At 50.2% G+C, this 23,445-nt stretch overlaps 1 protein-coding gene across 12 annotated transcripts in view; it reads left to right on the plus strand.

Annotated features, from left to right (window-relative positions):
• EPS8 (EGFR pathway substrate 8, signaling adaptor) overlaps positions 1-23,445 on the plus strand; it is a 149,422-nt gene that overhangs the window by 2,270 nt on the left and 123,707 nt on the right. The window lies entirely within an intron of this gene.

Here is a 23,445-nt window from a genome sequence, read left to right on the forward strand (position 1 = left end):
GTCCGCGCCTGTGCCCTCCTCCTCGTCCTGCCTCACCTTCTACCTGGTGACTTGGCTTTCTGTCCTCGTTGTGGCATTTCCCCCCCTCCCGGCGGTTAAGCTGGCTTTTCCAAAGCTGGCATGTAGTGCTGGTTGCTGGCAAAGGGCGGCTGTCGGGTGGGATAATCCTGTTGCATGCCCGCGTTGCTTTGGTTGCGCTGCCCTGCCCTGCTGTCCGCCTTCGCCGCTCGCTGGTCGGCCCTTCATCTGCTAACTTTTCCTTGGCGTTCTTCCCCCTTCTGCGCCTCTCACCGCCGCGACATGCGCTGCCGTGCGCTGCCCCAGTGCGTGCAGGACGACCTGGGCGCCGAGTGGGAAAGAGCTCTGTGGCATTCTGCGATGTGATTTAAGATGTTCCTGTCCCCCTCCCCCCGCCATAACCTGCATTGTATCCATGAAAAGCGAGACATTGCAGCTTCCACTGAGCTCCGTTTCCAAGCCAGATAGTAGCAGGCAGTAGAAGAGTGTAACAGGTGTTAGTGATATTGTTTGGTAACCAACCCTCCCACTCGGAAAGTCTGCGTTGCCTTGGGTCATGAGTCCTGTATCCCGCAGAGTTACAGATGTGCAGTGGTGTGAGCTTTGGTGGAGTCTAGTTGTCTACCTAAAGTACTGTGTCTGCTGAAATCTTATCTAAATGGTGGATCTTGTGTGTCTTTGCATCGTTGATCGTATTTTAGCTGTGTCCCTCCATCATCAAAAATGTGGTCCTCCTCCTCCCTTGCTGCTTGACCATCTTTCTTCTTGTTCGTGGTTGTGCAATGCCTGTATGTCAGCTGCAAAAGTTGCTAACAAGGAAGAACCTAAAAATGACCTTTTTTTGTTGTTAGTAACTGGAAACACTGAATCAGCATTGTGTTACTGGTCTTTGCACAGCCTGCCCACGCAAATGCTGCAGCCCTCGCCCTCTAAGAAGTGGTCCTCTCCTAGGCCTGGCTGGTAGTGGGTGGGTCGTGGGGACTGCAGAGAGCTGACAGTGTTTCCAAGGTGTAAGGGAGGCACACTGTATCTCACCTCGACTCACGATTCAGAGCAAGGGGAGCGTTATCAGCATAGAGGTATTGTCAGGTAATGAGATACTGTGCTGGAAGCTCCACAGAAACAGGTTGGGGCTGCTGCTGGCTTTTACAGTGGGAAGTGTAAGTGGCTTTGGACTTAGATTGTTCAGTTGGCTTGTGTACTCATGATGGCTGCAGTGCTGAGTTGTGCCTTCAGAATGTGTGTTTCTGATGGTGTGTAACTTTGAAAGCAGCCAAAGCATCCCATTAGATTTAAGTGGAGGGAGGTGACACCCCACAAGCATCAACACCCATTGGTGACCAAGTGCTGGTTTATATATGGCACCTGGAGTCCTCTGTGCAGTTCTGGAGCCCCCAAAACAAGCAGGACATGGAACTGTTGGAACAAGTCCAGAGGATGGAGAAGCTCTGCTATGAGAACAGGCTACAAGAGTTGGGGCTGTGCAGCCTGGAGAAGAGAAGGCTTGGAGGAGACCTTGGAGTGGCCTTCCAGTATCTGAAGTGGCCTCCAAGAAGGCTGGGGAGGGACTAATGACAAGGTCTGGTAATGACAGGATGAGGAGGAATGGGTTTGAACTGGCAGAGGGGAGATTGAAAGTGGATGTTAGGAAAGGGCTCTTTGCAGGGAGGGTGGTGAGACACTGGCACAGGTTGCCCAGGGAGGTTGTGGAGCACAGAATCACCCAATGTGATCTTCGATCACATTGGGTGATTCTGTGCTCCACAGCCTCCCTGTACTTGTTCAAGGCCAGGTTGGATGAGGCCTTGAGTGACCTCTTCTAGTGAGAGATGTCCCTGCCTATGGCAGGGGGTTGGAACTGGCTGATCCTTGAGGTCTCTTCCAACCTAAACCATTCTCTGGTTCTATAATAGAGAGGTCAAGATGGCTCTAGAGATACTTAGCTCTGTGAAACATGCAGATGGAAAAGTGAACCAGGCAAGTTTTGCATTTGGTGACAAATGACTGACATAGGATTGATTTTTCTGCCTCCTCATAGCCTAGCTGTAAATTCCAAATTGGTCACATTAACTGCTGCATGTTTGGGTTTTTTTCCCCCTTCTGTGGATGAAAGCTTATTAAATTCTAAACATTTGAAGTTGAATAATTGGTGGCCTGAGGGTCCAAATAGATTAATTATATACCAACTTTTCTCTTCAGTTACTGCAGTGAGGTAACAGAAGGTTTCAAGTCCACACAGTGAAGATTCTGCTAATAAAGTGCTTGCTAACCTTGATTTCAGTGCTGAGCACTTGTTGCTCTTGTACTCCTAATTACAATTCCTGCATCACTCTGCCTTCTCAAACAGTGGATGAATGACTGGTTAAAGGTACAAGATCTTTTATCTGAAGACACAGCTTTCAGCTGTGCCAGGCAGAAAAATGATGCCCTTTGGTCTGTGACCCTTCCAGACTCTCCTCTCCCTGCTGCAGGGCTGGTGGACAGAAAGAAAAGACATTTACTGCCTCAGAGCTGTACACTGGACATGGCCTGATCCTACTATCTCCATTCAATGAGGACTGAAAAAGTGCTTTACTTGTGTGTGTTTTCTGTATGTGGACAGGTCTGTTTCTTGCATTGCCTACAAAAGCAGGACTGCTTCTTGCTTCCTTATTTCCCAGCACCTGGTTCTATGTCCTCCTCATCCAGAGGGATTCAGAGTGTTCATTGCTCTAGTCCTGAGCTGGGTTCCCAGGGAGGGTAATCCACAGTTAGTATTTGTTCTGTGGTACAGGGAGCAGAATGATGCCTGGAGTACCCTTTTTCCTCAGAGTAGGGCCAGGCTTTCACTACCTTCTGAAAGTCTAAGTCACTAAAAATACTATCAGTAGCTAAGCCAACTTGTGTTTGGGATTTTCCCATCAGACTAACAAACAACCCCAAACCCCAACTGCAAGCCAAACAAAAAGTAACTGAGAAATTCTCCTTTTTTGGTTCTCCATTTTTCCACTGTTAAGTGCTTTGCATTGCCAGATACTCAAATTCCTTCTTTCAGGGAGGGCCAGGTGATGGTTTGGCTGTTCCCTTCCCCCCCCCCCCCCCTTAAGAAAATCACCCAAACTAGGCTCAGCTGCTGGAAATTAAAGAATAAAGATTTACATTCACAGCTTAGCACAATATGCAAGCAGAGAGTTAAAGTATCTACACCTGTAGACAGAAATAGACATGTTAAAAAGGCAATTGAGAAACACAACAGCCCTGCCAGAAACCAGAGTCCCCAGGAGGGGCTCCCAACCACCCTTCCACCTTCTTCCCACCCCTCTACCTTATCCCAGGCTTTGCCTTACGTTCAAGGTGAGTTTAGAGAATGGGCCAGGGGGTTAGGAAGCAGAAGAATTAGACAGCAGGTTGGAGAGAGAAGTGCAGCCCCAAAGCCAGAGGAGCAAGCTCTCTTATCTATATTTATGTTCTTGTTTTTATCCATCTCAGCAAGCCTCTGAGTGCAGCAGCCATCACCCTTGTTTCCTTTCCACAGCCTAGCATCTAATTCTTCTCCCCAAAATACTCTAGCTAGACTCAAACTAGCCCAGGCCATAACTGTTGTCCTTTTATTTTGACTCCAAAGTCAGGCTTTGATTCATCCATTGATTTATTCATCCAACACGCTGCATTCCTCATAGCTCTGTACAGGTCTTGGTTTAACCTTGAGACATGGGAATGTCTATTTCCCACCCTAGACCTTGTGGAGTCTCCTTCTCTGGAGCCTTCCAAGGGCTGTCTGGATGTGTTCCTCTGTGATCTGTGTTAGATAGGATTGTCCTGCTCTGGCAGGGGGGTTGGACTGGATGATCTCTTTGGTTCCCTTCCAACCCCTAACATCCTGTGATCCTATGACTTCAAATTAGATAATCACTGTCACCTGATTTTTACAGTTTGCTGAGTGCTGCAGGTGGTACTGCAGTCCTGAGTGCTGAGTTTGTCTCTCTTGTGCCCATGGATGAACTTAGATGAAACCTGAAATGACTTTATGCTTAAGACAAGTGTGTAAGTGAGAATATTTGGTATGTAGATAGAAAAAATCTTTGTATAACTGTTCCAAAGCAGGTCCTGCATCCACTGAATTGGAAAGCTAAGGCAAGATGTCTTCATATTGGGCGATGAGGCTGGTGAGAGGCCTCAAGCAGAAGCCCTATGAGGAGAGGCTGAGGGAGCTGGGATTGGTTAGCCTGGAGAAGAGGAGGCTCAGGGGTGACCTTATTGCTGTCTACAACTACCTGAGGGGTGGTTGTGGCCAGGAGGAGGTTGCTCTCTTCTCTCAGGTGGCCAGCACCAGAACGAGAGGACACAGCCTCAAGCTACGCCAGGGGAAATTTAGGCTGGAGGTGAGGAGAAAGTTCTTCACTGAGAGAGTCATTGGACACTGGAATGGGCTGCCCGGGGAGGTGGTGGAGTCGCCGTCCCTGGAGCTGTTCAAGGCAGGATTGGACGTGGCACTTGGTGCCATGGTCTAGCCTTGAGCTCTGTGGTAAAGGGTTGGACTTGATGATCTGTGAGGTCTCTTCCAACCCTGATGATACTGTGATATTGTTGGACACTTTGCTTGTTGCCTGCTGGGGTTAGTCACAGCCTACTTGGAAAGCCTGGGAGGATGTGGGAAGAAACAACCTTCACATCTGTTTTGTGGGGAGGTATTTTCTTGGTGGTTGTTCGGTCAGGATCTCTGCTGTGCTTCTAATTGGATGCTGAAGGGATGAGAAAAAATGAGTCATTTACAAATGGAAACATTAGCATTAGCTTTTGAGGAACTGTTTTCATTTTGACAGTGAGGCCACAAGCACTAACACATGCCTTTGGTTTTATTCTGTAATGTCAGTTCTGCTAACATCTTTCAGTATTAGCCAGCTCAGGGCCTTGGATGCTGCACTAGTTGAATGCTTCCAGTCTTTTTATCCCTTTCCTTTCTGTGCCACTGTCTGGGTAGTTAAAGCAACATATGCTGTGAATCTCCACAGGATTGAGATCCAAAGTGAGAATAGCAAATTATAGATTATTCTATTTGCACTTATTGCCTTTGTGTTTCTCTGGATAGACTTGAGCACATCTTGGGCTCTGTTGGTTAGCAGATGTCTCCAGTTCAGAGGTGCAGGGTTAGTATTCTCCATAGAATCAAGCAGGTTGGAAGAGATCTCCAAGCTCACCCAGTTCAGCCTATCCTTGAAATGGAAAAAGGAACCACATCTACAAGTGCAATTATTTCATAGAATCATAGAATAACATCATATAATCAAGCAGGTTGGAAGAGACCTTGAGACTGTGTCCCCTTCTTCTGTTGCTGGGTGCCTGGCAAAAGAGCCCAACCCCACCTGGCTCCAGCCTCCCTTCAGGGAGTTGTTGTATACAGCAATGAGGTCTGCCCTGAGCCTCCTCTTCTGCAGGCTGCACCCCCCCAGCTCCCTCAGCCTCTCCTCACAGGGCTGTGCTCCAGGCCCCTCCCCAGGCTTGCCGCCCTTCTCTCAACACCTTCCAGTACCTCAAATCTGTGCACCTCTCCAAGTTACCCATTTATTCTGTGTAGTTTTCTGATGCTTAGCAGCCATCCTTGTTACTGATGCCACAGGAGTTCCACTTGCATTTGTTCTTAAAGCTTCACACCAGTTCCATTTCAGCCAACCATTGAAAATTGCTGTGCTCTATAATAAACTACAGAGGAAAGAAACACACAAACACCAAACCAGCACAAAACTGTGCTTTGTGAAATGGTGAATCTCTTGTCCCATAGTACTCTGAAACCTTTGGGTGTTTTCAACAGAGTTTTTAGGGGAAAACTCACTGTTTTCAGAGCGGTGCTTGCTGAGTGAGGTTAGGCATTGTGGATGCTCAGGGACTTACCATAGGTTTTGTGTGTATGATTTGGGGTTTGTTGGCTTGCTTTGTTTTCAGGAATGTTTTATGTGACACAGAGGATTTAACTTGTTAACAATCACAGAATCAACCAGGTTGGAAGAGACCTCCAAGCTCAGCCAGTCCAACCTAGCACCCAGCCCTGGCCAGTCAACCAGACCATGGCACTAAGTGCCTCACCCAGTCTTTTCTTGAACACCTCCAGGGACGGTGACTCCACCACCTCCCTGGGCAGCTTGTGGATTTTCTGGACCTTAGAGATTACTACTGCAGGGAAAAGATCACCTGAATTCTTTCAAGCCTTCCATGAATGTATTCAGCTGATTTAATTGTGAAGTAGCCATAGCTGGTTCTTAGGACAGGTGGCTGGAATTTGCTGTACCTGCTGGGTGCTTTGGGCTTAACCTATTGCAAGAGGATCACTGTGGGCTCTAATGTCTGTAGGTCAGGGATATTTGTGACTGGAAAAGAAATTGACAACAACCACAAAAAAAAAAAAAGAACAACACTAGGAAGCCCTCCAGCTCCTGGGACTGATGTGTGTTTTACTTGGATGTCATAGAATCAACCAGCTTGGAAGAGACCTCCAAGCTCATCCAGTCCAGCCTGTCACCCAGCCCTATCTGATCTCTGCTCCTACATGTGAAAGCATTATTAAACTATGTGATGAGTAGAAAAGGAGGCACCAGGCTTGCTGCTTCTCCCATCACTACTCTCCTCTCCCATCACTACTCTCCTCTCCCATCACTACTCTCCTCTCCCATCACTACTCTCCTCTCCCATCACTACTCTCCTCTCCCATCACTACTCTCCTCTCCCATCACTACTCTCCTCTCCCATCACTACTCTCCTCTCCCATCACTACTCTCCTCTCCCATCACTACTCTCCTCTCCCATCACTACTCTCCTCTCCCATCACTACTCTCCTCTCCCATCACTACTCTCCTCTCCCATCACTACTCTCCTCTCCCATCACTACTCTCCTCTCCCATCACTACTCTCCTCTCCCATCACTACTCTCCTCTCCCATCACTACTCTCCTCTCCCATCACTACTCTCCTCTCCCATCACTACTCTCCTCTCCCATCACTACTCTCCTCTCCCATCACTACTCTCCTCTCCCATCACTACTCTCCTCTCCCATCACTACTCTCCTCTCCCATCACTACTCTCCTCTCCCATCACTACTCTCCTCTCCCATCACTACTCTCCTCTCCCATCACTACTCTCCTCTCCCATCACTACTCTCCTCTCCCATCACTACTCTCCTCTCCCATCCACCTCCCAGAGAAGCTGATTCAAGTGCAAAGAGAAGCTGAAAGAGAGATGTTAGCAGTACCTTTTTGCTGTTCATTATTACAGGGTCAAACCCATTAGGAAAGAGGAATGAAATGGATGTAGTCCCAGATCATCTGCATAAGACTTAGTCTTCAGAGGCAGGAGGTCTCAGAGACAAGCCTGTGTGCTGAAGATTATCCTAATTTTAGCTAGGTTTTAACTTCAGGTAGAATTTGATGTGACTGTGATTGTTCACTTAACACTCCCTGTGATTTGTCTTCCCCCTGAAACAGGAACTTTGGCTAATGAGCACTTTGATGCTGGGGTGGTTGAGAGGGCTTAATGAGCTCTCTGAATGCTCCTGTCCTGAAGACTGAGGAGTCTGCATTTCCTTCTCCCTACTCTTCCAATGCCGCTGTTCTTTTTCGCTTGCTTCCAGTATGTCTGAGGTGTTGTCTGCTCTGTTTCCTGAGTCAAAGATCTCTTTGTTTCCAGCATAAAATACAATTTGGAGTAATCAGCCGTGGGAAAGCTTTCTTTTTCTAATCCATCAGGGTTTTAACACTTGGTGTCTCGGGGAGTTTGGTGTCTGGTTGATGCAGGGTTGCATTGGCAGTTCAGTGCCTATGAGTGCGCCTCATAAAAATACTTGGGATGTTTAGTGCTGTTACTCAGAACATGTGAATGTGAGATACAGAAATGCATGATCAAGACGTTTTCATTGCTTGGAGCATGTGAATGTGAGACCTTTGCACACAGAGTGAGAGGTTCGTCTCGCGTGCCGAGTTCCTCACCGCAGCTGACTGCGCGAGACAGGGATAGCACAGGGACTGTGCAATGCAGTTGGGTTCCATCATGAAGAGCTGGTGAAACCATGCTGTAATGGAGCTCAGCTTGATGGTGTTCCATACCACTTCGAACGAGTCATCCCCCTTTGTAGAGGTGCACATCCCGTGGAAGGCAGGGAGTGCCTTCAGACTGCCTTCCCTTGGAGATGAATGCAGCTCTCTGTTTCATGCTTACAGCTGAGTGGCAGAGACACCTTGTTCTTCTCAGGCTTCAATGTCACCTCTGTCATGCCTTTTCCCAAGTGGAGTTACTTACTGTCTTCTCCACTTCCAGCCTTATATACTGCTTTGCAGTTCTTCCCTCTTGCAGCCTTGGCATCAGGTTTTATCTCTTCTGCTTCCTTCTCTTCCTGTGTTTAAGGATAAAGGATTGTCTAGGGGTGAGGGCAGAGGGTTGGGAGGTAGGAGGGTGGAATTGTTGCTATTTTAGCTGCAAACTTTGTTATGGCTAATAAATCTGGGCTAACTGGTAATGAGCCTCTTAGTGCTATCTTGCATGCAGAGGGCAGGACAGAGTGAGGAATCTGGACTTTGTACCTTGCTGTCCCTGAGGTAAATCACCCTTGTGTAACGAACGTCCTACCGCTACTGCCAAGCAGCCACAGCTTCCCTGCTGCACTTGCCCTGCCTCTCCTCTTGGCTGCTCCAGTGCTAAAGCACTGCTGTAGTTTGAGCCTTACCTTCAGCTTTGGCCTCACTTCACTCCCCTCTTCAGCCTGGCCCCTAGGTGAGCTCTTCATGTTTTACCTTCCTTCTTCACTTGCCCAAGCCGTGTTTCTCCACCATCTTCCACATTCTGGCTCCTTAACCTTGGTATAACTTCAGTCTACTGGGATTTTTTTTTCTGTATTTATCACCTAAGATTTCCCTACCCTTTTGTTTGATTCCACTCCTCACTTGCATGTAGTGGTCCATGTCCAGCTTCGCAGAATGCGCTTCACATCACTTCATGGAGTAAAGCTTGAGTGCTGTGTCCAGTCCTGGGCTCCTCCATTGCAGAGAGATGTTGAGGTGCTGGAAGGTGTCCAGAGAGGGGCAGCAAGGCTGGGGAGGGTCCTGGAGCACAGCCCTGTGAGGAGAGGCTGAGGGAGCTGGGGGTGTGCAGCCTGCAGAAGAGGAGGCTCAGGGCAGACCTCTTTGCTGGCTACAGCTCCCTGAAGGGAGGCTGTAGCCAGGTGGGGTTGGGCTCTTCTGCCAGGCAAGCAGCAAGAGAAGAAGGGGACACAGTGTGTAGTTGTGGCAGGGCAGGTCTAGACTGGATGTTAGGAGGAAGTTCTTGATAGTGGTTGGCATTGGAATGGGCTGCCCAGGGAGGTGGTGGAGTCACCATCCCTGGAGGTGTTGAAGCCAAGCCTGGCTGGGGCACTTAGTGCCATGGTCTGGTTGACTGGCCAGGGCTGGGTGCTAGGTTGGACTGGATGAGCTTGGAGGTCTCTTCCAATCTGGTTGATTCTATGACTCTCTTCCTTGCTCACAGAACAACTCTTTCCCCCTGTGCATCATTAGTCTTTATTCCAGTGTCTTCTGAAGTGCATTTCAGATCCACTGACCTCAGTTGGGTATTTCATATATGAAATTACATGGGCAGGCAAGACTTTGTGGCATAGGCAATGTCTCTTCTGAAGGATTAATGCTGTGTAATTTGTCTAGGCAATAATTTCAAGCTCACTTTAAGCAGTTGCAGTGTTCAAGACTTGAATAGGAAGTGTTAGTGTGTGTGTAGGCATTTGTTTTTCCTATGTGAGTGAGGTGTCTGATGCACACAAAGTCTGTTCATTCAGTGTCTTAGGAGTGTAAGATGCCCTCAGTGCCTGCAGTTCCTGGTGGCATTTGTTCTTTTCTACCTGGAGTTTGCAGGTTTCCTTGCTTTTTTACATTAAACCTAAGTGTTGATGTGCAAGGAGAAATGCTGATGTGTTTCTTAAACAGCAGAAGAGCAGAATGCAGCCCTGGAGGAGAAGCAAGTTGCAACTGAGGCCTGGTCTTGCTGGTGAGTGAGTGAAGCAAGGCCAGCTACAGGGTTCTGCACTTTGGCTGCAGCAACCCCAAGCAGCACTACAGGCTGGGGACTGAGTGGCTGAGGACAGCCAGGCAGAGAGGGACCTGGGGGTGCTGAGAGAGAGGAGCTGAAGAGGAGGAAGCAGTGCCCAGGTGGGCAGCAGAGCCAATGGCATCCTGGGCTGGCTCAGGAGCAGTGTGGGCAGCAGAACCAGGGAGGTTCTTGTGCCCCTGTGCTCAGCACTGCTCAGGCCACACCTTGAGTGCTGTGTCCAGTTCTGGCCTCCTCAATTCAAGAGAGCTGTTGAGGTGCTGGAAGGTGTCCAGAGAAGGGCAGCAAGGCTGGTGAGGGGCCTGGAGCACAGCCCTGTGAGGAGAGGCTGAGGGAGCTGGGGGTGTGCAGCCTGCAGAAGAGGAGGCTCAGGGCAGAGCTCATTGCTGTCTGCAGCTCCCTGAAGGAGGCTGTAGCCAGGTGGGGTTGGGCTCTTCTGCCAGGCAAGCAGCAACAGAAGAAGGGGACACAGTGTGAAGTTGTGCCAGGGCAGGTCTAGGCTGAATGTTGTTAGGAAGTTGTTGTCAGAGAGAGTGATTGGCATTGGAATGGGCTGCCCAGGGAGGTGGTGGAGTGGCTGTCCCTGGAGGTGTTGAATCCGAGCCTGGCTGGGGCACTCAGTGCCATGGTCTGGTTGGTTGGGCAGGGCTGGGTGCTAGGTTGGACTGGCTGAGCTTGGAGCTCTCTTCCATCTGGTTGATTCTACGGCTCTAAGTCACAACTTTGTGCAGCTTATGGACTGTTTGATGTCAGCAGAATATCTTGGGCTTCCCAGTCGAGGGTCAGGCAGAGGAAATGATTCTGCTGGCCTGTGCAGTCCAGCATTTTGTGCTCCATAGCAGCAAGTAGCTTCAAGCTGCTGGCAGCAATGAATTCCAACTTCCTGGGGCAAATCTTTGCTGGCAGTTGTGGAGGGGGTGGATGTGCAGAGCATGTTTGTCTCCTTGGATTCATTGAGTATTTTGAGCTTCTGTAACTCTGGAAGTTCTTACTGCCCAAAGAAATCTCTCCTGCCTTTTTAAGGAATTGCTTGAAGAGCTTGATTTTGGAGACATCTCTTTTGTCTCTGCCTCAGTTGTCTTGTTTATGAACAAAAGATGTATTTGTCTCTCTGGAGTCCTGCGAAGCTTCGTTACCAAATGTTTATACAGCCCTTTGAAGATATAAAGCACCATGTAAATGCTAAGCAGTGGTGTTATTACCACCAGCTGCCTTGCTGTAACTGCAGGAATGAAAGTTTCAGTGCTGGTGGTTGCACTGTTGTTCTAGGTGCAGTTCTGCTGAGCCCTGGAGGGGCTGAGGGTGGTGGTATGAAGTGATCATAGAATCATAGAATCAACCAGGTTGGAAGAGACCTCCAAGATCATCCAGTCCAACCTAGCACCCAGCCCTAACCAATCAACCAGACCATGGCACTAAGTGCCTCATCCAGGCTTTTCTTGAAGACCCCCAGGGACAGTGCCTCCACCACCTCCCTGGGCAGCCCATTCCAATGGGAAATCACTCTGGTGCAGCCCAGGGCGAGGTGCGGTGTGTGGGAGAGCTGAGACGGCAGAAGCTGTGCTTCCAGACAAATGTTTGTGAAGGGCTTCTTTACAACCAGACTTTGACAACAACGAAGTGAAACATTCCTCTAGAGCAGTAGTCTGTAAGTGGGAAAGATAAAGTCTCTTCTGCAGTGTGCCAGTTGGACAGAGGCTTGGCTTTAGGGGTGCTCTGTGCGCTTCAGTGTCTGGCTGGGTTAGGAGCGAGCTGTCAGCGGTAGAAGGCAGCACCTTCTAGAGGTGATTGATAATTGGCAGTACAGGTAGAGATATGTCATATAAATCACAGGGGGACAAGGGAGGTTCTTCTGCCCCTGGCTCAGCACTGCTCAGGCCACACCTTGAGTGCTGTGTCCAGTTCTGGGCTACTCAGTTCAAGAGAGATGTTGAGGTGCTGGAAGGCTGGAAGGTGTCCAGAGAAGGGCAGCGAGGCTGGGGAGGGGCCTGGAGCACAGCCCTGTGAGGAGAGGCTGAGGGAGCTGGGGGTGTGCAGCCTGCAGCAGAGGAGGCTCAGGGCAGAGCTCATTGCTGTCTGCAGCTTCCTGAAGAGAGGCTGTAGCCAGGTGAGGTTGGGCTCTTCTGCCAGGCACCCAGCAACAGAAGAAGGGGACACAGTGTGAAGTTGTGCCAGGGCAGGTTCAGGCTGGATGTTAGGAGGAAGTTGTTGGCAGAGAGAGTGATTGGCATTGGAATGGGCTGCCTGGGGAGGTGGTGGAGTCACTGTGCCTGGAGGTGTTGAATCCAAGCCTGGATGAGGCACTTATTGCCATGGTCTGGATGACTGGACAGGGCTGGGTGCTAGGTCGTGCTGGCTGAGCTTGGAGGTCTCTTCCAACCAGACTGGTTCTCTGATCACAATTAGCCTTCAGGATTTTCAATTCTCTGTCTCTGTTTCAGTTCTACTGTTGCAAAGCAGCTGTGCCCTGGTGCTGAGCTGTCTTTGTTAACGTTGCTGCGCTTATCTCGCATGACCAGCTTGTTAAAAGAGGATAGCAACACTTTTTAAGCCTCTGACTTATAAATTGTGAGAAAGAGAAAAGAAGATTGATTCCAGCAGGCTTGAAGGTAGATTCATTTCTCTTCCCCTCAGCAAAATAAAGGGGGGGGAGGATGGATATGAAACTGAAGACTTAGTGGGATAATCAGTTTTAGCAGAGTGGAAAATCATTCAGGTTAGCTCTGGTGCACAATTTGATTGCAAAACTTTAACCTAAAAGAAAATAAATGCCAGGGAATTCCTGTTTTGGTAAATGAACAAGGCCAAGTGCAGGGTTCTGCATGTTGGCCACAACAACCCCAAGCAGCTCTACAGGCTGGGGACTGAGTGGCTGAGAGCAGCCAGGCAAAAATGGAGCTGGGGGTGCTGGTAGAGAGTAGCTGAAGATGAGGCAGCAGTGCCCAGGTGGGCAGCAGAGCCAATGGCATCCTGGGCTGGCTTAGGAGCAGTGTGGGCAGCAGGACAAGGGAGGTTCTTCTGCCCCTGTGCTCAGCACTGCTCAGGCCACACCTTGAGTGCTGTGGGCAGGTGGGGTTGGGCTCTTCTGCTGGGCAAGCAGCAACAGAAGAAGGGGACACAGCCTCAAGTTGTGCCAAGGGAGGTCTAGGCTGGATGTTAGGAGGAAGTTGTTGGCAGAGAGTGATTGGCATTGGAATGAGCTGCCCAGGGAGGTGGTGGAGTCTCTGTGCCTGGAGGTGTTGAAGCCAAGCCTGTCTGGGGCACTTAGTGCCATGGTCTGGTTGCTTGGCCAGGGCTGGGTGCTAGGTTAGGCTGGCTGAGCTTGGAGGTCTCTTCCAACCTGCTTGATTCTATGATTTCCTATTTCCTAGGAATGATAATACCTCCAGGTCATTTCTGCCTGAGGTAATGAGGGTAAGGAAAAAAAATGTAATAACAGAGGAGCACTGAGGGGGGAGCAATTATTTTGTCCAAGTCTCCTGAGGATCTGTGGGGGTTACTTGGTCACCTTGTGAGGAGAATATTGTGCTGCTGGAATGTTGGGAAGGGTGGTTAGTAACTGTGCTTTGAAGAAGACTTCTCTGTTCTTTTCACTGTAAACATCTGAGATAAGATGGAGTTGTTTGGCAGAACACATCCCCTTCGGGGAGTTCTTTTCCGTGCTCTTAGTTTGAGAGCTCTCAGTTTGGATATTGTTGTGAGGTAGTTCTGGTCGTTTTTAAGGGGTTCTCTGTTACTGAGTTGGGCTGTCAAAGTGCCTGTAACAAGTGATTCCTAACTTCTTAATTGTATGATGCTTATTTAAATTGCTTGGGAGTTTTCTGGTGGCTTCAGGATCAGTTCTGAGAATGAAGTCCTGAATCAGTTAACATGTTAGAGAAAATCTGGACCATGGGTGACACAAACTTGTCTTGGCTGCACTGCAAGGATGTCAAGACAGAAATGATTCAAAGCAGGAAACTGATTCACTCTCTTGTGAGTATTCATAAGCAAGTTTTCAGGCAAATTAGCATATCCTTGAGCAGCAAGAAGAAAAGGGGGGGGGGGGGGAAGCAGTCTTCTTTTATGGAATGTTTCAGTTTTAGGGAAAATATATTTTAAAAAGAGCCATAAAGTGTACAGCTGCTGAGTCCTTCTGGGTAGAGACAGCAACATTTGGAGACACAGAGGTAGGCAGTGACACCAAGCTGTGTGGCACAGTTGACTTGCTGGAGGTCAGGGATCCATCCAGAGGGAGCTGGACAGGCTGCAGAGGTGTGCCCAGGCCAACCTCATGACAGTCAACAAGGCCAAGTATAAGGTCCTGCACCTGGGTCAGTGCAATCTCAAGCACAGCTCCAGGCTGCGTGGGGAATGGCTGAGAGCAGCCCTGAGGAACAGGACCTGGGGGTCTGGGCTGATGAAAAGCTCCACATGAGCCTGCAGTGTGAGTGCAGCCCAGACACAACCCTGCGCTGGGCTGCAGCAAGAGCAGTGTGGGCAGCAGGGCAAGGGAGGGGATCCTGCCCCTTGGCTCTGCTCTCCTCACACCCCACCTGCAGTCCTGGGTGCAGTTCTGGAGCCCCCAGCACAAGCAGGACATGGAAGTGTTGGAGCCAGTCCAGAGGAGGCCACCTCCCTGGGCAACCCATGCCAGCCTCTCACCACTCTCCTGCTCAACAACTTCCTCCTCACCTCCAGCCTCACTCTCCCCACCTCCAGCTTTGCTCCCCAAGTCCTATCACTCCCTCACAGCCTCAAAAGTCCCTCCCCAGCTTTTTTGTAGCCCCTTCAGATGCTGGAAGGCCACAAGAAGGTCACCTGGGAGCCTCCTCTGCTCCAGCCTGCACAGCCCCAACTCTTTCAGGCTGTGCTCACAGCAGAGCTGCTGCAGCCTCTCAGCATCCTCCTGGCCCTGCTCTGGACACTCTCCAGCATCTCCACATCCCTCTTGTCCCAGGGGCTCCAGAACTGGGTGCAGTACTCCAGGTGGGGTCTCAGCAGAGCACAGCAGAGGGGAGAATCACCTCCCTGGCCCTGCTGGCCACACTTCTGCTGCTGCAGCCCAGGCTCTGCTTGGCTTTCCGGGCTGCAAGTGCACACTGCTGGCTCCTGCTGAGCTTCTCCTCCCGCAGCACTTCCAAGTCCCTTTCTTCAGGGCTGCTCTCCAGCCTGGCACTGCCCAGTCTGGATTTGTGCTTGGGAATGCCTCGACCCAGATGTAGGTTCTTGAAGGCTTTAGGAAAGAGCAACTGTTTTACACTCCTTGCTGCACTGCTATATGCAGCGTGATGGGAATCTCTCCTGTTATCCTAGAGTGCTACAGCAGTATAATAGCTGTCTTTTGAAGTACAGAAAATCTGCCAAGGGGGCTATCATTTAAAAGTATAATATGAAAAGCTGTTTTAATAAGGTTTGCTCCTTGCTCATTTTAAGTGCAGAGCAATGTGTGTGTGTGGAGACCTTGCTAATCCCTCATTTGCACAAAGCATTTGGCTCATTCCCTAACTGTCAAGGAATTAATGGTGTGCTTCAGTGAGGTCTTTCTTTACTAGGCTGTAATGATTTTTATATGAGATTGCACACTGGTTTAGAAGGTGCTTTGTAAATTACCATGATAAATACAGTGCAATTGCCATGGCCCAAGCACATCAGCAAAGCAGTCTGATTCCAGTTGTTGCTGTGCATGTTCCCTCCTCAAGTGATAGTCAGTGGCTGTTCATAAAAGTTCATAGGATCACAGGATGTTAGGGGTTGGAAGGGACCCAAGAAGGTCATTGAGTCCAATCTCTCTGCCAGAGCAGGACCATACAATCTAGCACAGATCACAGAGGAACACATCCAGACAGGCACTGGAAGTCTCCAGGGATGGTGACTCCACCACCTCCCTGGGCAGCCCATTCCAATGCCAATCACTCTCTCTGACAACAACTTCCTCAGAACATCCAGACTAGACCTCCCCTGGCACAACTTCACACTGTGTCCCCTTGTTCTGTTGCTGCTTGCCTGGCACAAGAGCCCAACCCCACCTGGCTACAGCCTCCCTTCAGGGAGCTGCAGACAGCAATGAGGCCTGCCCTGAGCCTCCTCTGCTGCAGGCTGCACACCCCCAGCTCCCTCAGCCTCTCCTCACAGGGCTGTGCTCCAGGCCCCACCCCAGCCTTGCTGCCCTTCTCTGGACACCTTCCAGCACCTCAACATCTCTCTTGAATTGAGGAGCCCAGAACTGGACACAGCACTCCAGGTGTGGCCTGAGCAGTGTTGAGCACAGGGGTAGAAGAACCTCCCTTGTCCTGCTGCCCACACTGCTCCTGAGCCAGCCCAGGATGCCATTGGCTCTGCTGCCCACCTGGGCACTGCTGCCTTCTCTTCATCTCCTCTCCCCCAGTGCCCCCAGCTCCCTCTCTGCCTGGCTGCTCTCAGCCAGATCTCATCTCAATTTCAGAATAGCCTTTGCTTTATGGCAGGTACTCACGTGGCCATAGCTCCTCCAGGTGTGAGCCGACTTTCTCCTGGACACTCCATCTGCAGAGAGTTTTATTATTTAAGCATTGTGTTTATTTTTAAGTCAGGTAATCTATAAAAGCTCTTTAATGCCACAGGGGATCATTACATCATCTAGTTTGACCTCCAGAGTCCGCAAAAGAGGAAAGTTTCTGTCCTTCTATATCTGGTAGAAAAACAGAGAGCAAGATTTCTTGTCCTTCCTCTCTGAGAAAGACACTATCATTTAAAATGCCTGCTCCTGGCAAATGTTGGCTTTTCACTAACTGCATCTGTGGAGTTTTACTGGCTCTGTGTTTGAGCAGTGTGGCTGCCAGTGCCTGGTGCTACCTTCTAGATGCCTTTGTTTGTGTAAGTAGTCAGATATATTTTGGCACATAGCAGGTGAAATCCAGATTTCCTCCTCTACATATACATCCTTTCCCCCAAAACCTAATAGCTGGTCGTAGAATCAAGCAGGTTGGAAGAGACCTCCAAGCTCAGCCAGGCCGACCTAGCACCCAGCCCTGGCCAATCAACCAGACCATGGCACTAAGTGCCCCAGCCAGGCTTGGCTTCAACACCTCCAGGCACAGCCACTCCACCACCTCCCTGGGCAGCCCATTCCAATGCCAATCACTCTCTCTGACTACAACTTCCTCAGAACATCCAGCCTAGACCTGCCCTGGCACAGCTTGAGGCTGTGTCCCCTTGTTCTGTTGCTGCTTGCCTGGCAGAAGAGCCCAACCCCACCTGGCTACAGCCTCCCTTCAGGTAGCTGCAGACAGCAATGAGCTCTGCCCTGAGCCTCCTCTTCTGCAGGCTGCACACCCCCAGCTCCCTCAGCCTCTCCTCACAGGGCTGTGCTCCAGGCCCCTCCCCAGCCTTGCTGCCCTTCTCTGGACACCTTCCAGCACCTCAACATCTCTCTTGAATTCAGGAGCCCAGAGCTGGATACAGCACTCAAAGTGTGGCCTGAGCAGTACTGAGCACAGGGGCAGAAGAACCTCCCTTGTCCTGCTGCCCACACTGCTCCTGAGCCAGCCCAGGATGCCATTGGCTCTGCTGCCCACCTGGGCACTGCTGCCTCCTCTTCAGCTCTTCTCTCTCAGCACCCCCAGGGTCCTCTCTGCCTGGCTGCTCTCAGCTACTCCGCTGATTGTGCAGGTTGCATGAACTCGGATCCCTTTCTGAGCTGCTCTCTACTGCTCTGCCTGATCATTACTTTCTCAGAGGGCAGGCTGTGATGCCTGGTTGTGAAACTTCTCAGACTTAAAGGCTCTCTTACCCTATTGGAGAAATCAATGGGAATGCTGGGGAAGTTATTCTCTAAATTCATCTTGACATTGGAGTTGCTCAGGGCCTTCCTACCTCCTGGACCATGGGGATGGGTGCTGTACAGAAATGAGATGTCAAGATGCCTGCTGTGCTAGTGCTCCCAGTAATGCCTCTATGGCCATGTCTCCCTTAAGACTGTCCAAGAGTCACAGATGTCTCTTCAGGCAACTTAGTGGTTTAAATGCAGACAGGCTGTGGAAATGTGTCACAGGCCATGCAGGTCCTCTTTGCTCTGAAACCACTCCTCTTAGAGCTGGATTCAGAGCAGTTCTTTCTTTGGGAGCTAAAGAAAGGTGTGTGTCCTTGTCACAGATGACCTTGCTCTATAGGCGCTCCCTGCATGGGACTCTTGCTTCCAGTAACGAGGAGATGTTCTGAGGCAGTCTTGTTGTCATGATGCCATCAAGGAGTGCAGACTTCCAGATACTGCCTTGTTCTTAGCCTGTGAGAGGGACGTGTGCCTGAAGGGACAAACTGCCCCTAGCAGTGGTGCAGATCTGGAGGCTGGGGGCATTGCTGCTGTACAGAGATGCTTCCTCTCACAGGCACTGGAGTAGTGATGTTGCGCTCGCTGATTAGAGACCATGTGTGAGTAGCAACCTCACTCTACATGCACACTCTCCTCTCTGGACATGTATTTCACCTAGAGCTCCTAGAAATGCACTGAGTCATTGTGCTGGCAGATTAAAAAGAAGTGCAGGGAGGTTTTTTTTCCCTTCCCTCCCCCCTTTTTTTCCTCTCGTTTGTGCTTTTAAGAAAGTAAGTGGATGGAGTCTGTGCAGATAGTTCCTCAGCTTCTTTGCAGTTACACAACAGCTATCTACTGTGTTTCCCCTAGGCTAAACCACAGCTGGTAGGTACATCTTGTGCATACTGCTGTCTTCAGCAGCTGATATGTTCCACTGGTACGGTTCAGGCACTGTTAATCTGGTGGAACGTAGGCTCTGGTGTGAGTGTCAAAGGTTAGGGCTGGGTTAAGCACTAGATGAGTGACAGGCACTCTGTATTTTAGATGTTAGGAACAAGGTCGTTGCCATGAAGGCAGTGGAGTAGGATCACCTACACCACATCACACAGGAACACATCCAGGCAGGTTCTGAATATCTGCAGAGAGGGAGACTCCACAACCCTCCTGGGCAGCCTGTGCCAGGGTTCTGTCACTCTCACAGGGAATAATTCCTCCTCATCTTTAAATGAAACTTCCTGTGCCCCAACTTCCACTCATTGCCCCTTGTCCTGGCACTGGCATCAGCCAGCAGAGCCTGGCTCCAGCCTCCTGCCACTCACCTGCACACATTGATAACCACTGCTGAGGTCACCTCTCAGCTCCTCCTCTGCCAGCAGCACAGCCCCAACTCCCTCAGGCTCTGCTCCTAACAGAGCTGTTCCATTCCCTTCAGCATCTTTGTGGCTCTGTGCTGGACTGTCTCCAGCAGTTCTCTGTCCCTCTTGAACTGGGGGCCCAGAACTGGACAGAGTTCTCCAGACGTAGCCAGAGCAGGGGGCAGGAGAACCTCTCTCGACCTACTAACCACAGCTGTTCTTACCCACCCCTGAATGGCATTGCCTCTCCTGGCCACCAGAGCACATTGCTGGCTCATGGTCACTCTCCCATCCACTGTGACCCCCAAATCCTTCTCCCCTTCTCTGCCTTCCAACAGATCAGGTGATACCAGGTGGAGCTATAACAGTAGTAGCAAACAGGGATCTGGAGTGGGAAAAGTCAGTGCTGCTGCTTGGGAAACCAGAGCTTGTAGCTTTTATCCCTCTTTTGCAGAGCCCTGGGATTCTTCTGTTATCTTGAGTTCAGTCTGCCAAGCCTTATAAAAACAATCAACTGGCTCACCTCCAGTGCTGGGGTCTTATCTGGAATTACTAAGTTGTCTTGTCTGATAAAGACAAATACTTCTGTGTTAACCTAGGATTGCTTTATCTTCTTGGGATTCTGACATGTTAGCTACCTCATTACATATGGTGTTGGGTCCTCTCTGTGTGTCCCATTAATCCTTTGATTTTCAGTCATAGAATCAGCCAGGTTGGAAGAGACCCCCAAGTTCAGCCAGTCCAACTCATCCCCCAGCCTTATCTGGTCAACCAGACCATGGCACTAAGTGCCCCAGCCAGGCTTTTCTTGAACACCTCCAGGCAAGGTGACTCCACCACCTCCCTGGGCAGCCCATTCCAATGCCAATCACTCTCTCTGACAACAACTTCCTCCCAACATCCAGCCTAGACCTCCCCCAGCACAACTTCACACTGTGTCCCCTTGTTCTGTTGCTGGTTGCCTGGCAGAAGAGCCCAACCCCACCTGGCTACAGCCTCCCTTCAGGGAGCTGCAGACAGCAATGAGCTCTGCCCTGAGCCTCCTCTTCTGCAGGCTGCACATCCCCCAGCTCCCTCAGCCTCTCCTCACAGGGCTGTGCTCCAGGCCCATCCCCAGCCTTGCTGCCCTTCTCTGGACACCTTCCAGCACCTCAACATCTCTCTTGAACTGAGTAGCCCACAACTGGACACAGCAATCGAGCTGTGGCCTGACCAGTTTCTTTGATCAGCCCTGGATTTTAAAGAGTGGTTTAAACCCAGAGATCTATTTTGGCTGTCTGACTGTGATGCTCTCTCTCAAATCAGTTACCATTTTGAGAATGACATCTGAGTCTGCCTGTGTTTCTGCATGACTGGAAACTCTCACTACTCATTTCACCTTGTTAGGACTGGCAGTGGATACTTTGGTTCATCCAACAGGGCCATCAGCAGTCAAATTCAAATGTTGTACCTGAGAGTAGAAGCAGAGGTGACTGTAGACAGCAACCCTGTGCTGGGCTGCAGCAAGAGCAGTGTGGGCAGCAGGGCAAGGGAGGGGATTCTGCCCCTTGCCTCTGCTCTCCTCAGACCCCACCTGCAGTCCTGGGTGCAGTTCTGGAGCCCCCAACACAAGAAGGACATGGAAGTGTTGGAGGCAGTGCAGAGGAGGCCACCAAGATGCTGAGAGGGCTGCAGCAGCTCTGCTGTGAGGACAGGCTGTGAGAGTTGGGGCTGTGCAGCCTGGAGAGAGAAGGCTTAGAGGAGACCTTGGAGTGGCCTTCCAGTATCTGAAGGAGGCTGCAGGAAGGCTGGGGAGGGACTATTGACAAGGTCTTGCAATGCCAGGAGGAGGAGGAATAGGTTTAAACTGGCAGAGGGGAGAGTGAAAGTGGATGTTAGGAAGAAGCTGTTTGCAGTGAGGGTGGTGAGACACTGGCCCAGGTTGCCCATGGAGGTTGTGGCACAGGGCATCAGCAGCTTGGACCTTGAAAGGAAAGTTGCTATGGCACCTGGGCATTGTATGTGGGACCTGAGTTATGTGTGCACACTAACTTTGTGCTCATCCTCTTGAAATGTGTTCAGTCTGTGAGCTCTGATGTGCCCAGGAAAGGTGCTCCCTCTCGCTGGCTGCAGCACATTCGTTTGTCTTTGACGAGCAAGCAACTGGAGATGCTGCTGTGGAGCTTCCCGGGTGCTGCTGGGCAGCTGAGGCATCAGCAGAGTGGCTGTGGGAAGGGGACACTGCAGGATCTGTGCATGATGAAGGGACACCAGCTGATAAGTGCAGAGACTGGAGAAGGCACTGTACTGCTGGGGGTTTGCTCCTGGCAGTCACTTTCTCTCCCCCGTGCTTGTTTTTAAAGCCAAGCAGACAGAAGCTCTAGTGTCTGACATCCTATAACCTGCTGAGGCCTTGCTTCCTTCTGGAGCACCACACAGATAAGAACTCCCTTTTGGAGTTAATGCCCTGGAGGCTGGACCTTGTCCAGGGTAGTTCAGGTAGTTCCTTTTCATCACTCCTAGGAAGGTAAGGGAAGTAAAAGGGGCTGCATATGCACTTAAAGGGAAGGAGGAAATCTTGATGGGGATGAGCTGTTAGGAGCCATTGTGTAAATATTTGCATGTTATCTAGTAAGAATAGTTCTCTCCTCTTTGATTCTTAGGCTCTTTTGCCAAGCTCTAATCCAAGAGACTTTATTTCTGAGCTGCAGGCACCTCCTGCATGCAGTGTGGCTGCTGCTCTCTTCCTCTGCAAGATGCTCTCCCTTGCTTTGATGGATGCTCTACCACTCGTTCTGTGGTCAGGCTGTGTGCCAAGCCTGTCTGTGCCTTTAAGCACTCAGCAGAGCACAGTCTGGATCACAGATGATGGGTTGGTGCCTCTTTGAGCTTGCAGCTGTATTGAATTATGGTGTTGGGTTTGGTTTGCTTTACAATCTGGCTGAGGGGTTTATCACCATCTGTGAAGTGTTTGTAGACAGCAGCAGGGCTCACATTCTGGAGCACATTTGAGTGTGAGAGAGGAGTTGCTGGATGGGCAGCAACCTCCACTGCTGTTTGTAGATGTACTTTGCATGAACATTTGGTTGAGGTGCACCTAGACAGAATCACACAGGAACACTTGGCTTGGAAAAGACCCTCAACATCACCAACTCCAACCAAAAACCCCTAAGCCTTATCCCCAAGCACCACATCCAAATGACTTTTGAACACACTCAGGGTTGGTGACTCCATCACCTCCCAGGGCAGCACATTTCAGTGTTTGACCACTCTTGCTGGGAAAAAAAAATCCTGTTATCTAGTCTAGACCTATCCAGTTGCAGGTTGGGGCCATTCCCTCTTGTTCTATTTACCTGTGAGAAGAGGCCAGCACCAACCTCTCCACAGCCTCCTTTCAGGCAGCTATAGACAGCGATGAGGTCTCCTCTCAGCCTCCTCCTCTTCAAACTGAACAGCCCCAGAATAATTGATCATGACAAGAAGTCTTTGTTAGGGTCTTTTTTATCATGGTTGGACCCCTTGGCTTACAACATGGAGCTTCTGTGGGGGTTTTGATAGGTGTTTAGCTCCAGCTGGTAGCATCCTATTGCTGCCTTCTCGTTGTCAGTCTACTTGCAGCATTGAGTGGTGGCTCTAGTGCCTGCAGGTGAAAAACAGAGAGCAGATAAACCTTAGAATCATAGAATCAATCAAGGTTGGAAGGGACCACAAGGATCATCCTAGTTCCAACCCCCCTGCCATGGACAAGAACACATCACACTAGATCAGGCTGGCCACAGCCTCATCCAGCCTGGCCTTAAACACCTCCAGCCATGGGGCCTCAACCACCTCCCTGGGCAACCCATTCCAGCCTCTCACCACTCTCATGCTGAACAACTTCCTTCTCACATCCAGGCTGACTCTCCCCACCTCCAGCTTTGCTCCATTCCCCTAGTCCTGTCACTCCCTGATCTCCCATCCTTTCTTGAGTCCAAACTGCCTTTGAGCCCTGCTTGTGCTGAGGTTTCCATGACTGTGTGATAAATAAAAGACCATTTTCCTAATTGAGAGAGTGGAAAACTCCACAGTTCCCATTTGCCAGGGTCTCACCAAGAGACTCTAGCTCTCAGCTGATACTGCCAGGTGCTCTTTGCCTTTGGACAATATTCCTCTACAGATGCTGGAGTTGGTTTTTATTGTGTCATGGTTTGGGTTGCCTTTGTTATTTGTTTGTTTGGGGTGGGCTTTATTTTGGCTGGGTTTTAGCCAGCTTTAGTAAACAAGTTGAAC

The sequence above is a fragment of the Pogoniulus pusillus genome, chromosome 15, assembly GCF_015220805.1.
Source record: "Pogoniulus pusillus isolate bPogPus1 chromosome 15, bPogPus1.pri, whole genome shotgun sequence".
Classification (NCBI taxonomy): domain Eukaryota; kingdom Metazoa; phylum Chordata; class Aves; order Piciformes; family Lybiidae; genus Pogoniulus; species Pogoniulus pusillus.